Source organism: Paralichthys olivaceus, chromosome 7, assembly GCF_024713975.1.
Source record: "Paralichthys olivaceus isolate ysfri-2021 chromosome 7, ASM2471397v2, whole genome shotgun sequence".
NCBI classification, from domain to species: Eukaryota; Metazoa; Chordata; class Actinopteri; order Pleuronectiformes; family Paralichthyidae; genus Paralichthys; species Paralichthys olivaceus.
In genome coordinates this window covers 23587844-23601588 of record NC_091099.1, presented here as the reverse complement: position 1 = coordinate 23601588, position 13745 = coordinate 23587844, and the positions used below count along the sequence as shown (strand labels likewise).

Here is a 13745-nt window from a genome sequence, read left to right as displayed (position 1 = left end):
CCCCTTTCCAACATGAAAGAGAACTAGTGGTAAACTTTAGTTGTCATAGAAACTCAAAAGGTTTTAGTTTGTCCAGTTTGGCGGCCTCAACAGAGAGGACCCCCTCCATGCAAATATAAAGTTTTTAGATACAAACAATCCATTCTAGAGTAAAGAAAACAAATAAATGTATAAATACATACATACATAAATAAATAAATAATGTCATGTCCCCCCCAAAGTGCTTTGAGATAATGTATGTTGTTATATAGTGCTTAACAAATGCATTGAATTGATTGACTCCTGTGCTTTTTTGCAGTGAGTCAGGACTGTAACACAGGATTCTTGTGCAGCGCGGTGCAATGTAACACAGCACATGCATTCATATACAGTATGCCAGAGAGAAGAGGGAGTCAGAGGAACCAGTTGGTTTCATGTTTGTGTGTTTCATCTTAATCGAAAATTCACTGATAATAGATTGTAAGTTTTCTTTAAAGTTTTGACTTTTATAAAGTTAAAAAGAATTGAAATGAAAGTTAAAGTTGTATCAACAGTATAGTAGAGTATTACGACTAATTTTAATTTCTGTAAACTTAAACATTGGTGTGAATCAACAGAGGTACAATGCTACTGGTATATACAAGAAAATAGATACAAAGCAGATATTGTTCAATTTCATTTATTTCTAATTTGACAGTTTCCATCCTCCCAGGATTGTGCTGGACTGGTCTCATCGAGAGATGAAAACTCCAAAGCTATCACCTGCTCCGTCAAACAGTTGTAGCAACGGTTGACAAAGCTGCAGCACTGTTCACAACCGCTCTTTCTGTTACATATAAGAGAGGTTGTACTTCACCAAACAGAGTTTTAGCACGACTGGCCTCATGCAGTGCTGCTGCAGCTTTGTATATAGCGAGTAAAGCATTGTACCAAGTTGTAGCAAAGGTGCACAAAGCTGTAGCACTGGTCCAATCCAATGCTAATGTGACTTTGTGCAAAGCATCTGCAGCACTGTACAAATCCACAGCCACATTGAGCACAGCTGAAGCACTGGAGTCATCCTCTAGAGCTGTAGCGTTGAGGGCAGCCACTGCAGTGTCAAGCAGAGCATCAGCACCGGCCTGGTGCAGTTCTACTGAGGAGTCATACAGAGCATCTGCAGCTTCTGAAAGGTTGCACACAGCTGCAGCACTGGTCTCATCCATTGGTGCTGTATCACCTGAAAAAATAGAGGCGGGGCAGGTCCTTATGAGTTCTGCTACAGCCTTATTCATAGCGCGTGCAGCGTTATTGAAAGCTGTAGCAACTTGGGACACAGCTGCAGGCTCTGACTCTGCAGTGGCCAATGGACTGGCCTCTGCCTCTTCAACATCAGTTTCCCATTCAGGCAGTTCAGTGGTTAGCATTGGTCCTGCTACATTTTTCTCTCCAGGTGGGAGGAAATGGTCAAACAGACTCTTCACAGTTTTAGTCACTGCGGTGCCTACAAGGACACCAAGGGTCAGGAAGGGCATGTTGCTGGGTTTTGTTCCTTAATGAAAATGTGTGGATCAGAATGAAGAAAAAAATCAGCTTCTCTTGTTGTGTGCCTCTGCTAATGAGCCTAATGACCATACAATGTCAAAGGTAAAGTATCATGTATCAAAGGCATGAATGGTCAACGGCATGAAAGGATCAATGGCATGGAGGATCACTGGCATGGTGATGTCATGCCCCCCCTTGTGCCCCCCCCCAAAGTGCTTTGAGATAATGTATGTTGTTATATATTGCTAAACAAATGCATTGAATTGATTGACTCCTGTGCTTTTCTGCAGTGAGTCAGGACTGTAACACAGGATTCTTGTGCAGCGCGGTGCAATGTAACACAGCACATGCATTCATATACAGTATGCCAGAGAGAAGAGGGAGGCAGAGGAACCAGTTGGTTTCATGTTTGTGTGATTCATCTTAATTGAAAATTAACTGATAATAGATTGTAAGTTTTCTTAAAAGTTTTGACTTTTATAAATTTAAAAAGAATTGAAATGAAAGTTAAAGTTGTATTAACAGTATAGTAGAGTATTACGACTAATTTTAATTTCTGTAAACTTAAACATTGGTGTGAATCAACAGAGGTACAATGCTACTGGTATATACGAGAAAACAGATACAAAGCAGATATTGTTCAATTTCACTTATTTCTAATTTGACAGTTTCCATCCTCCCGGGATTGTGCTGGACTGGTCTCATCGAGAGATGAAAACTCCAAAGCTATCACCTGCTCCGTCAAACAGTTGTAGCAACGGTTGACAAAGCTGCAGCACTGTTCACAACCGCTCTTTCTGTTACATATAAGAGAGGTTGTACTTCACCAAACAGAGTTTTAGCACGACTGGCCTCATGCAGTGCTGCTGCAGCTTTGTATATAGCGAGTAAAGCATTGTACCAAGTTGTAGCAAAGGTGCACAAAGCTGTAGCACTGGTCCAATCCAATGCTAGTGTGACTTTGTGCAAAGCATCTGCAGCACTGTACAAATCAACAGCCACATTGAGCACAGCTGAAGCACTGGAGTCATCCTCTAGAGCTGTAGCGTTGAGGGCAGCCACTGCAGTATCAAGCACAGCATCAGCACCGGCATGGTGCAGTTCTACTGCGGAGTCATACAGAGCATCTGCAGCTTCTGAAAGGTTGCACACAGCTGCAGCACTGGTCTCATCCATTGGTGCTGTATCACCTGAAAAAATAGAGGCGGGGCAGGTCCTTATGAGTTCTGCTACAGCCTTATTCATAGCGCGTGCAGCGTTATTGACAGCTGTAGCAACTTGGGACACAGCTGCAGGCTCTGACTCTGCAGTGGCCAATGGACTGGCCTCTGCCTCTTCAACATCAGTTTCCCATTCAGGCAGTTCAGTGGTTAGCATTGGTCCTGCTACATTTCTCTCTCCAGGTGGGAGGAAATGGTCAAACAGACTCTTCACAGTTTTAGTCACTGCGGTGCCTACAAGGACACCAAGGGTCAGGAAGGGCATGTTGCTGGGTTTTGTTCCTTAATGAAAATGTGTGGATCAGAATGAAGAAAAAAATCAGCTTCTCTTGTTGTGTGCCTCTGCTAATGAGCCTAATGACCATACAATGTCAAAGGTAAAGTATCATGTATCAAAGGCATGAATGGTCAACGGCATGAAAGGATCAATGGCATGGAGGATCACTGGCATGGTGATGTCATGCCCCCCCTTGGGCCCCCCCCCCAAAGTGCTTTGAGATAATGTATGTTGTTATATGTTGCTAAACAAATGCATTGAATTGATTGACTCCTGTGCTTTTCTGCAGTGAGTCAGGACTGAAACACAGGATTCTTGTGCAGCGCGGTGCAATGTAACACAGCACATGCATTCATATACAGTATGCCAGAGAGAAGAGGGAGGCAGAGGGAACCAGTTGGTTTCATGTTTGTGTGTTTCATCTTAATTGAAAATTCACTGATAATAGAATGTAAGATTTCTTTAAAGTTTTGACTTTTATAAAGTTAAAAAGAATTGAAATGAAAGTTAAAGTGGTATCAACAGTATAGTAGAGTATTATGACTAATTTTAATTTCTGTAAACTTAAACATTGGTGTGAATCAACAGAGGTACAATGCTACTGGTATATACGAGAAAACAGATACAAAGCAGATATTGTTCAATTTCATTTATTTCTAATTTGACAGTTTCCATCCTCCCGGGATTGTGCTGGACTGGTCTCATCGAGAGATGAAAACTCCAAAGCTATCACCTGCTCCGTCAAACAGTTGTAGCAACAGTTGACAAAGCTGCAGCACTGTTCACAACCGCTCTTTCTGTTACATATAAGAGAGGTTGTACTTCACCAAACAGAGTTTTAGCACGACTGGCCTCATGCAGTGCTGCTGCAGCTTTGTATATAGCGAGTAAAGCATTGTACCAAGTTGTAGCAAAGGTGCACAAAGCTGTAGCACTGGTACAATCCAATGCTAGTGTGACTTTGTGCAAAGCATCTGCAGCACTGTACAAATCAACAGCCACATTGAGCACAGCTGAAGCACTGGAGTCATCCTCTAGAGCTGTAGCGTTGAGGGCAGCCACTGCAGTATCAAGCACAGCATCAGCACCGGCATGGTGCAGTTCTACTGCGGAGTCATACAGAGCATCTGCAGCTTCTGAAAGGTTGCACACAGCTGCAGCACTGGTCTCATCCATTGGTGCTGTATCACCTGAAAAAATAGAGGCGGGGCAGGTCCTTATGAGTTCTGCTACAGCCTTATTCATAGCGCGTGCAGCGTTATTGACAGCTGTAGCAACTTGGGACACAGCTGCAGGCTCTGACTCTGCAGTGGCCAATGGACTGGCCTCTGCCTCTTCAACATCAGTTTCCCATTCAGGCAGTTCAGTGGTTAGCATTGGTCCTGCTACATTTCTCTCTCCAGGTGGGAGGAAATGGTCAAACAGACTCTTCACAGTTTTAGTCACTGCGGTGCCTACAAGGACACCAAGGGTCAGGAAGGGCATGTTGCTGGGTTTTGTTCCTTAATGAAAATGTGTGGATCAGAATGAAGAAAAAAATCAGCTTCTCTTGTTGTGTGCCTCTGCTAATGAGCCTAATGACCATACAATGTCAAAGGTAAAGTATCATGTATCAAAGGCATGAATGGTCAACGGCATGAAAGGATCAATGGCATGGAGGATCACTGGCATGGTGATGTCATGCCCCCCCTTGGGCCCCCCCCCCAAAGTGCTTTGAGATAATGTATGTTGTTATATGTTGCTAAACAAATGCATTGAATTGATTGACTCCTGTGCTTTTCTGCAGTGAGTCAGGACTGAAACACAGGATTCTTGTGCAGCGCGGTGCAATGTAACACAGCACATGCATTCATATACAGTATGCCAGAGAGAAGAGGGAGGCAGAGGGAACCAGTTGGTTTCATGTTTGTGTGTTTCATCCTAATTGAAAATTCACTGATAATAGAATGTAAGATTTCTTTAAAGTTTTGACTTTTATAAAGTTAAAAAGAATTGAAATGAAAGTTAAAGTTGTATCAACAGTATAGTAGAGTATTACGACTAATTTTAATTTCTGTAAACTTAAACATTGGTGTGAATCAACAGAGGTACAATGCTACTGGTATATACGAGAAAACAGATACAAAGCAGATATTGTTCAATTTCATTTATTTCAAATTTGACAGTTTCCATCCTCCCGGGATTGTGCTGGACTGGTCTCATCGAGAGATGAAAACTCCAAAGCTATCACCTGCTCCGTCAAACAGTTGTAGCAACGGTTGACAAAGCTGCAGCACTGTTCACAACCGCTCTTTCTGTTACATATAAGAGAGGTTGTTCTACACCAAACAGAGTTTTAGCACGACTGGCCTCATGCAGTGCTGCTGCAGCTTTGTATATAGCGAGTAAAGCATTGTACCAAGTTGTAGCAAAGGTGCACAAAGCTGTAGCACTGGTACAATCCAATGCTAATGTGACTTTGTGCAAAGCATCTGCAGCACTGTACAAATCCACAGCCACATTGAGCACAGCTGAAGCACTGGAGTCATCCTCTAGAGCTGTAGCGTTGAGGGCAGCCACTGCAGTGTCAAGCAGAGCATCAGCACCGGCCTGGTGCAGTTCTACTGAGGAGTCATACAGAGCATCTGCAGCTTCTGAAAGGTTGCACACAGCTGCAGCACTGGTCTCATCCATTGGTGCTGTATCACCTGAAAAAATAGAGGCGGGGCAGGTCCTTATGAGTTCTGCTACAGCCTTATTCATAGCGCGTGCAGCGTTATTGAAAGCTGTAGCAACTTGGGACACAGCTGCAGGCTCTGACTCTGCAGTGGCCAATGGACTGGCCTCTGCCTCTTCAACATCAGTTTCCCATTCAGGCAGTTCAGTGGTTAGCATTGGTCCTGCTACATTTCTCTCTCCAGGTGGGAGGAAATGGTCAAACAGACTCTTCACAGTTTTAGTCACTGCGGTGCCTACAAGGACACCAAGGGTCAGGAAGGGCATGTTGCTGGGTTTTGTTCCTTAATGAAAATGTGTGGATCAGAATGAAGAAAAAAATCAGCTTCTCTTGTTGTGTGCCTCTGCTAATGAGCCTAATGACCATACAATGTCAAAGGTAAAGTATCATGTATCAAAGGCATGAATGGTCAAAGGCATGAATGGTCAAAGGCATGAAAGGATCAATGGCATGGTGATGTCATGCCCCCCCTTGGGCCCCCCCCCCCCTCAATGTGCTTTGAGGTAATGTATGTTGTTATATGTTGCTAAACAAATGCATTGAATTGATTGACTCCTGTGCTTTTTTGCAGTGAGTCAGGACTGTAACACAGGATTCTTGTGCAGCGCGGTGCAATGTAACACAGCACATGCACTCATATACAGTATGCCAGAGAGAAGAGGGAGTCAGAGGGAACCACTTGGTTTCATGTTTGTGTGTTTCATCTTAATTGAAAATTCACTGATAATAGATTGTAAGATTTCTTTAAAGTTTTGACTTTTATAAAGTTAAAAAGAATTTAAATGAAAGTTAAAGTTGTATCAACAGTATAGTAGAGAATTACGACTAATTTTAATTTCTGTAAACTTAAACATTGGTGTGAATCAACAGAGGTGCAATGCTACTGGTATATACAAGAAAATAGATACAAAGCAGATATTGTTCAATTTCATTTATTTCTAATTTGACAGTTTCCATCCTCCCGGGATTGTGCTGGACTGGTCTCATCGAGAGATGAAAACTCCAAAGCTATCACCTGCTCCGTCAAACAGTTGTAGCAACGGTTGACAAAGCTGCAGCACTGTTCACAACCGCTCTTTCTGTTACATATAAGAGAGGTTGTACTTCACCAAACAGAGTTTTAGCACGACTGGCCTCATGCAGTGCTGCTGCAGCTTTGTATATAGCGAGTAAAGCATTGTACCAAGTTGTAGCAAAGTTGCACAAAGCTGTAGCACTGGTCCAATCCAATGCTAGTGTGACTTTGTGCAAAGCATCTGCAGCACTGTACAAATCAACAGCCACATTGAGCACAGCTGAAGCACTGGAGTCATCCTCTAGAGCTGTAGCGTTGAGGGCAGCCACTGCAGTGTCAAGCACAGCATCAGCACCGGCCTGGTGCAGTTCTACTGAGGAGTCATACAGAGCATCTGCAGCTTCAGAAAGGTTGCACACAGCTGCAGCACTGGTCTCATACATTGGCGCTGTATCACCTGAAAAAATAGAGGCGGGGCAGGTCCTTATGAGTTCTGCTACAGCCTTATTCATAGCGCGTGCAGCGTTATTGAAAGCTGTAGCAACTTGGGACACAGCTGCAGGCTCTGACTCTGCATTGGCCAATGGACTGGCCTCTGCCTCTTCAACATCAGTTTCCCATTCAGGCAGTTCGGTGGTTAGCATGGGTGCTGCTACATTTCTCTCTCCAGGTGGGAGGAAATGGTCAAACAGACTCTTCACAGTTTTAGTCACTGCGGTGCCTACAAGGACACCAAGGGTCAGGAAGGGCATGTTGCTGGGTTTTGTTCCTTTCTGAAAATGTGGGGATCAGAATGAAGAAAAAATCTGCTTCTCTTGTTGTGTGCCTCTGCTAATGAGCCTAATGACCATACAATGTCAAAGGTAAAGTATCATATATCAAAGGTATGAAAGGATCAATGGCATGGAGGATCAGTGGCAGGGTGATGTCATGCCCCCCCTTGGCCCCCCCCCCAATGTGCTTTGAGATAATGTATGTTGTTATATGGTGCTAAACAAATGCATTGAATTGATTGACTCCTGTGCTTTTTTGCAGTGAGTCAGGACTGTAACACAGGATTCTTGTGCAGCGCGGTGCAATGTAACACAGCACATGCATTCATATACAGTATGCCAGAGAGAAGAGGGAGGCAGAGGAACCAGTTGGTTTCATGTTTGTGTGTTTCATCTTAATCAAAAATTCACTGATAATAGATTGTAAGTTTTCTTTAAAGTTTTGACTTTTATAAAGTTAAAAAGAATTGAAATGAAAGTTAAAGTTGTATCAACAGTATAGTAGAGTATTACGACTAATTTTAATTTCTGTAAACTTAAACATTGGTGTGAATCAACAGAGGTACAATGCTACTGGTATATACAAGAAAATAGATACAAAGCAGATATTGTTCAATTTCATTTATTTCAAATTTGACAGTTTCCATCCTCCCGGGATTGTGCTGGACTGGTCTCATCGAGAGATGAAAAACTCCAAAGCTATCACCTGCTCCGTCAAACAGTTGTAGCAACGGTTGACAAAGCTGCAGCACTGTTCACAACCGCTCTTTCTGTTACATATAAGAGAGGTTGTACTTCACCAAACAGAGTTTTAGCACGACTGGCCTCATGCAGTGCTGCTGCAGCTTTGTATATAGCGAGTAAAGCATTGTACCAAGTTGTAGCAAAGGTGCACAAAGCTGTAGCACTGGTCCAATCCAATGCTAGTGTGACTTTGTGCAAAGCATCTGCAGCACTGTACAAATCAACAGCCACATTGAGCACAGCTGAAGCACTGGAGTCATCCTCTAGAGCTGTAGCGTTGAGGGCAGCCACTGCAGTATCAAGCACAGCATCAGCACCGGCATGGTGCAGTTCTACTGAGGAGTCATACAGAGCATCTGCAGCTTCTGAAAGGTTGCACACAGCTGCAGCACTGGTCTCTTCCATTGGTGCTGTATCACCTGAAAAAATAGAGGCGGGGCAGGTCCTTATGAGTGTTGCTACAGCCTTATTCATAGCGCGTGCAGCGTTATTGAAAGCTGAAGCAACTTGGGACACAGCTGCAGGCTCTGACTCTGCAGTGGCCAATGGACTGGCCTCTGCCTCTTCAACATCAGTTTCCCATTCAGGCAGTTCAGTGGTTAGCATGGGTCCTGCTACATTTCTCTCTCCAGGTGGGAGGAAATGGTCAAACAGACTCTTCACAGTTTTAGTCACTGCGGTGCCTACAAGGACACCAAGGGTCAGGAAGGGCATGTTGCTGGGTTTTGTTCCTTTCTGAAAATGTGGGGATCAGAATGAAGACAAAAATCAGCTTCTCTTGTTGTGTGCCTCTGCTAATGAGCCTAATGACCATACAATGTCAAAGGTAAAGTATCATGTATCAAAGGCATGAATGGTCAACGGCATGAAAGGATCAATGGCATGGAGGATCACTGGCATGGTGATGTCATGCCCCCCCTTGTGCCCCCCCCCCCCCAAAGTGCTTTGAGATAATGTATGTTGTTATATGTTGCTAAACAAATGCATTGAATTGATTGACTCCTGTGCTTTTCTGCAGTGAGTCAGGACTGTAACACAGGATTCTTGTGCAGCGCGGTGCAATGTAACACAGCACATGCATTCATATACAGTATGCCAGAGAGAAGAGGGAGGCAGAGGGAACCAGTTGGTTTCATGTTTGTGTGTTTCATCTTAATTGAAAATTCACTGATAATAGAATGTAAGATTTCTTTAAAGTTTTGACTTTTATAAAGTTAAAAAGAATTGAAATGAAAGTTAAAGTTGTATCAACAGTATAGTAGAGTATTACGACTAATTTTAATTTCTGTAAACTTAAGCATTGGTGTGAATCAACAGAGGTACAATGCTACTGGTATATACAAGAAAATAGATACAAAGCAGATATTGTTCAATTTCATTTATTTCAAATTTGACAGTTTCCATCCTCCCGGGATTGTGCTGGACTGGTCTCATCGAGAGATGAAAACTCCAAAGCTATCACCTGCTCCGTCAAACAGTTGTAGCAACGGTTGACAAAGCTGCAGCACTGTTCACAACCGCTCTTTCTGTTACATATAAGAGAGGTTGTACTTCACCAAACAGAGTTTTAGCACGACTGGCCTCATGCAGTGCTGCTGCAGCTTTGTATATAGCGAGTAAAGCATTGTACCAAGTTGTAGCAAAGGTGCACAAAGCTGTAGCACTGGTCCAATCCAATGCTAGTGTGACTTTGTGCAAAGCATCTGCAGCACTGTACAAATCAACAGCCACATTGAGCACAGCTGAAGCACTGGAGTCATCCTCTAGAGCTGTAGCGTTGAGGGCAGCCACTGCAGTATCAAGCACAGCATCAGCACCGGCATGGTGCAGTTCTACTGAGGAGTCATACAGAGCATCTGCAGCTTCTGAAAGGTTGCACACAGCTGCAGCACTGGTCTCATCCATTGGCGCTGTATCACCTGAAAAAATAGAGGCGGGGCAGGTCCTTATGAGTTCTGCTACAGCCTTATTCATAGCGCGTGCAGCGTTATTGACAGCTGTAGCAACTTGGGACACAGCTGCAGGCTCTGACTCTGCAGTGGCCAATGGACTGGCCTCTGCCTCTTCAACATCAGTTTCCCATTCAGGCAGTTCAGTGGTTAGCATTGGTCCTGCTACATTTCTCTCTCCAGGTGGGAGGAAATGGTCAAACAGACTCTTCACAGTTTTAGTCACTGCGGTGCCTACAAGGACACCAAGGGTCAGGAAGGGCATGTTGCTGGGTTTTGTTCCTTTCTGAAAATGTGTGGATCAGAATGAAGACAAAAATCAGCTTCTCTTGTTGTGTGCCTCTGCTAATGAGCCTAATGACCATACAATGTCAAAGGTAAAGTATCATGTATCAAAGGCATGAATGGTCAAAGGCATGAAAGGATCAATGGCATGGTGATGTCATGTCCCCCCCTCCCCCCAAAGTGCTTTAACATAATGTATGTTGTTATATGTTGCTAAACAAATGCATTGAATTGATTGACTCCTGTGCTTTTCTGCAGTGAGTCAGGACTGTCACAGAGGATTCTTGTGCAGCGCGGTGCAATGTAACACAGCACATGCACTCATATACAGTATGCAAGAGAGAAGAGGGAGGCAGAGGGAACCAGTTGGTGATCACAGCAGGCCAGGAAGAGTAGTGATGTTAATCTAACTGGTGTGAATAATAACAATAATAATAATACATGTAATGCATATGGTCCTTTTCACAGCATGAAATGCAGCTCAAGGTTTTTAAGATAAAACAGAACAGAAGCTTTAAACAGAACAAATTGAACCTTGAAACCAAATCATTCCAGAAAAGAAAACGAGAATGACGCTAGAGCTTTTTCTTATACCACATAAATTATAAATATAAATAAATAATATAAAGTCTCTTAAAGACAAGAAAGAGGTTTTTGCGACAGGCAGCTTCCCCTTCTATTTTATAAGCAGATTCTTACCACATCACTTATCTTACTTGTGTTCTGTGAGGGGAAGTAAATAAATGAGAAATTATATTGTTGATGTAACTGTGTAGCAATTCAAATAAACATTGACTCACAACAACATTTATGTTAGACACAGTCTGTTCTTATCAACATTGTAAATATTGTTATTTTGTTGATGTGCTCTGCTACACACAACATCTATTACACTTCTATCCATCCTGGCAGAGGGAGCCCTCAAATGTGGCTCTCTCTGAGGTTTCTACTTTAATATGTTTTTTGGTAGTTTTTCTTCACTCTTGTTGAGGGTCAAGGACAGAGGATGAGACAATTTGTGATCTTTAGATATGGGCTCTACAAATACAATTTGATTAATTGTTTTGTTTTTTTTCGCTCTCTCCTTCCACTCCTGACCTACACATAGCTTACTCAATATTTTTAAGCATTGCTTCTCGTGGTCAGGACATTTTTTTGAGCTGAAGTAATCACCAATTGCTACTATGCAGTTTTTCTCTGTATTTTCCTTCACCTTTGTCGTTTTTATCAGAACTAAACATGCCAGGGTGAGAAGTTTTTATGTACATTACTACCTACTACTGACGTGCATCAACCATGGGGGTTTCATACTGCTTTTAATGTGTGATGTATGTTATGTGTTCTATGTTGATTTTTATGTTTGTTAAGTGTCTTTGAGTAATTCAAAAAGCGCTCTATAAATGAATTGTATTATTATTTCTAAAAAATCTCTTCTGCTGAGACATTTTGAATGGGTGCCTTGTAAGCGATCGCTGCTGCCACTCCACGCAGAGAGGCACATTTTCAGCATTTAGAAAAGCTGCGTTTTGATAACATGATCCAGGTTGGTGACAGAGAGAGAGAGAAAAGCTGTAGCAGTTTAAGAGGAAGGAGATAGACCCTGAGAGAGAGAGAGAGAGAGAGAGAGAGAGAGAGAGAGACGGTGAGAGCGAAAGACATTTCCAAAAGCTGCTTGATTTTATAATCATGCATGATCCTGGTACTATGGGGGGGGGGGGGGGGGGGGGAACTCACATCACATGATGCAGGTGCTTTAACCACTGGACTAAAGCAGAGCGTGATGAAAAATTTGAAATCAGTAAATACAAAGAGGAGTTTCTTTCTCTGTGTGTGTATGGGGTTGCTATGGATACTCACTGATTTGATTAGAACACCTATGTTCCTCTCTTTTTAGAGAGACCAAGAAGCTCCAGAGAACCCCTCAAACAAATGCTTCTGACTCAAAATCTATAAGTCCTATCTGAGAAATAAACACATCGTGAAAATCCCCAGACGTACACATATGTTTTTTTTTATTGGTGAGAGTTAAGATATGAGACTGTGGGAGCAGGTTAGAATTTTTGTGTTTTTCTCCTTTCTGACTCTTTTTTCAAAAATCAACATGGCAGTCAATGGAAAATGAAAATGGAAAACTTTTCTTGATAAACTGTTCCAGCCTAAACTACAGCTCCGAGAGATGTCAGAGGGACATGTGTGCATAGGAAACAAACTCTTTTTAAACCTGATGTAATAATCATGTCTGTCGGACTCCGTTTGTGGCTTGGAGAAGTGTTTAAACACAAAAAGTGGCTGAAAAATAGCCGTTTTTGGCCTCTCATTCTCTTTAGGGCGTGAGACCTTGAGTCCCATTCTTCGGTTTCGGCGTTTTTGAGCGAACTATTGGACGAAATTCTTAAAAAAGTCATAGCACAGGATTCAACATAATTCTGCATGTTTTTTATATGTCTCGAGTATGTGCGACAAAAGACAAAAATGTCAGATTTATTTCCACATTTATTTACTTATGTATTTCTGTGTCTGTATGCTAAAGAGAAAGGCAGTCCTAACCGCAGTCTCATGCAGGATTGGTCACAGGAGTGTGATGATCCAGTTTTACTACCTACCGACTATTGTGCAGTAGTTGCTGTTTGCAGTGTTCACACTTAAAAATAACGAGTTCAAAGTTCACTTCAGATGAAAATGAACAAAAAAATTAAACCTTTAAAGCTCAAACAATTTTCCAAACATGTAGTGCAACAACAAGACCTTTAATGACACATTTCATGAGGTTCTATATTCAGCTCAACCCAGAAACCTTCAACAAGTCATTGAGTTTTAAAAGGCTGATGAAACTGACGGTTAACAAAGTGGCATTTTGTTGTACAGACCAGCAGTGTATTGGAACAAAAAATGTTACACTGCAGTACAGAGTATTTGTTGTACTACCTGTTTTATTGAGTACAGTAGCCCCACGTTTAGTATCCAGTATAACCCACAGTCTGGTCTGTGTGTGTCTTCTGTGGGAAATGAAATGACAGTTCCGCTGATGTATCACCTCTGTGTTTCCTTTAATTAATGCTCCTCCTGTGCAGTAAAGTGAGTGTAATAATTCCACACAGGCCGCTGTGATCTGCATAATTTGCTGGCCTACCTCTGACTTAAAGCCAGACCATAAATCCAGCTGCAGCCCAACCTTTAGCAACGCCGGCTGAATAATGTGGCGATTAGAGAGGGTGGGGTCAGGAGGAGAGGCAAGGGGAGAAACACACCTTAAATACAGTCAT

At 42.5% G+C, this 13745-nt stretch overlaps 1 long non-coding RNA gene across 15 annotated transcripts; it reads left to right on the top strand.

The window, feature by feature from the left end:
- The first annotated feature begins 228 nt into the window (after positions 1-228).
- LOC138410867 (uncharacterized) lies at positions 229-11287 on the top strand. Of its 15 annotated transcripts, none has more exons than XR_011243501.1 (8): positions 232-459; positions 677-1914; positions 2172-3451; positions 3669-4948; positions 5166-6409; positions 6667-7927; positions 8145-9428; positions 9646-11287. It is a non-coding gene; the product is annotated as an uncharacterized lncRNA (long non-coding RNA). The 15 variants fall into 15 exon arrangements; XR_011243505.1 differs by having other exon boundaries at positions 2172-4948; positions 5166-6094; positions 6288-6449; XR_011243507.1 differs by having other exon boundaries at positions 2172-4948; positions 6667-7594; positions 7767-7927.
- The last annotated feature ends 2458 nt before the right edge of the window (positions 11288-13745 follow it).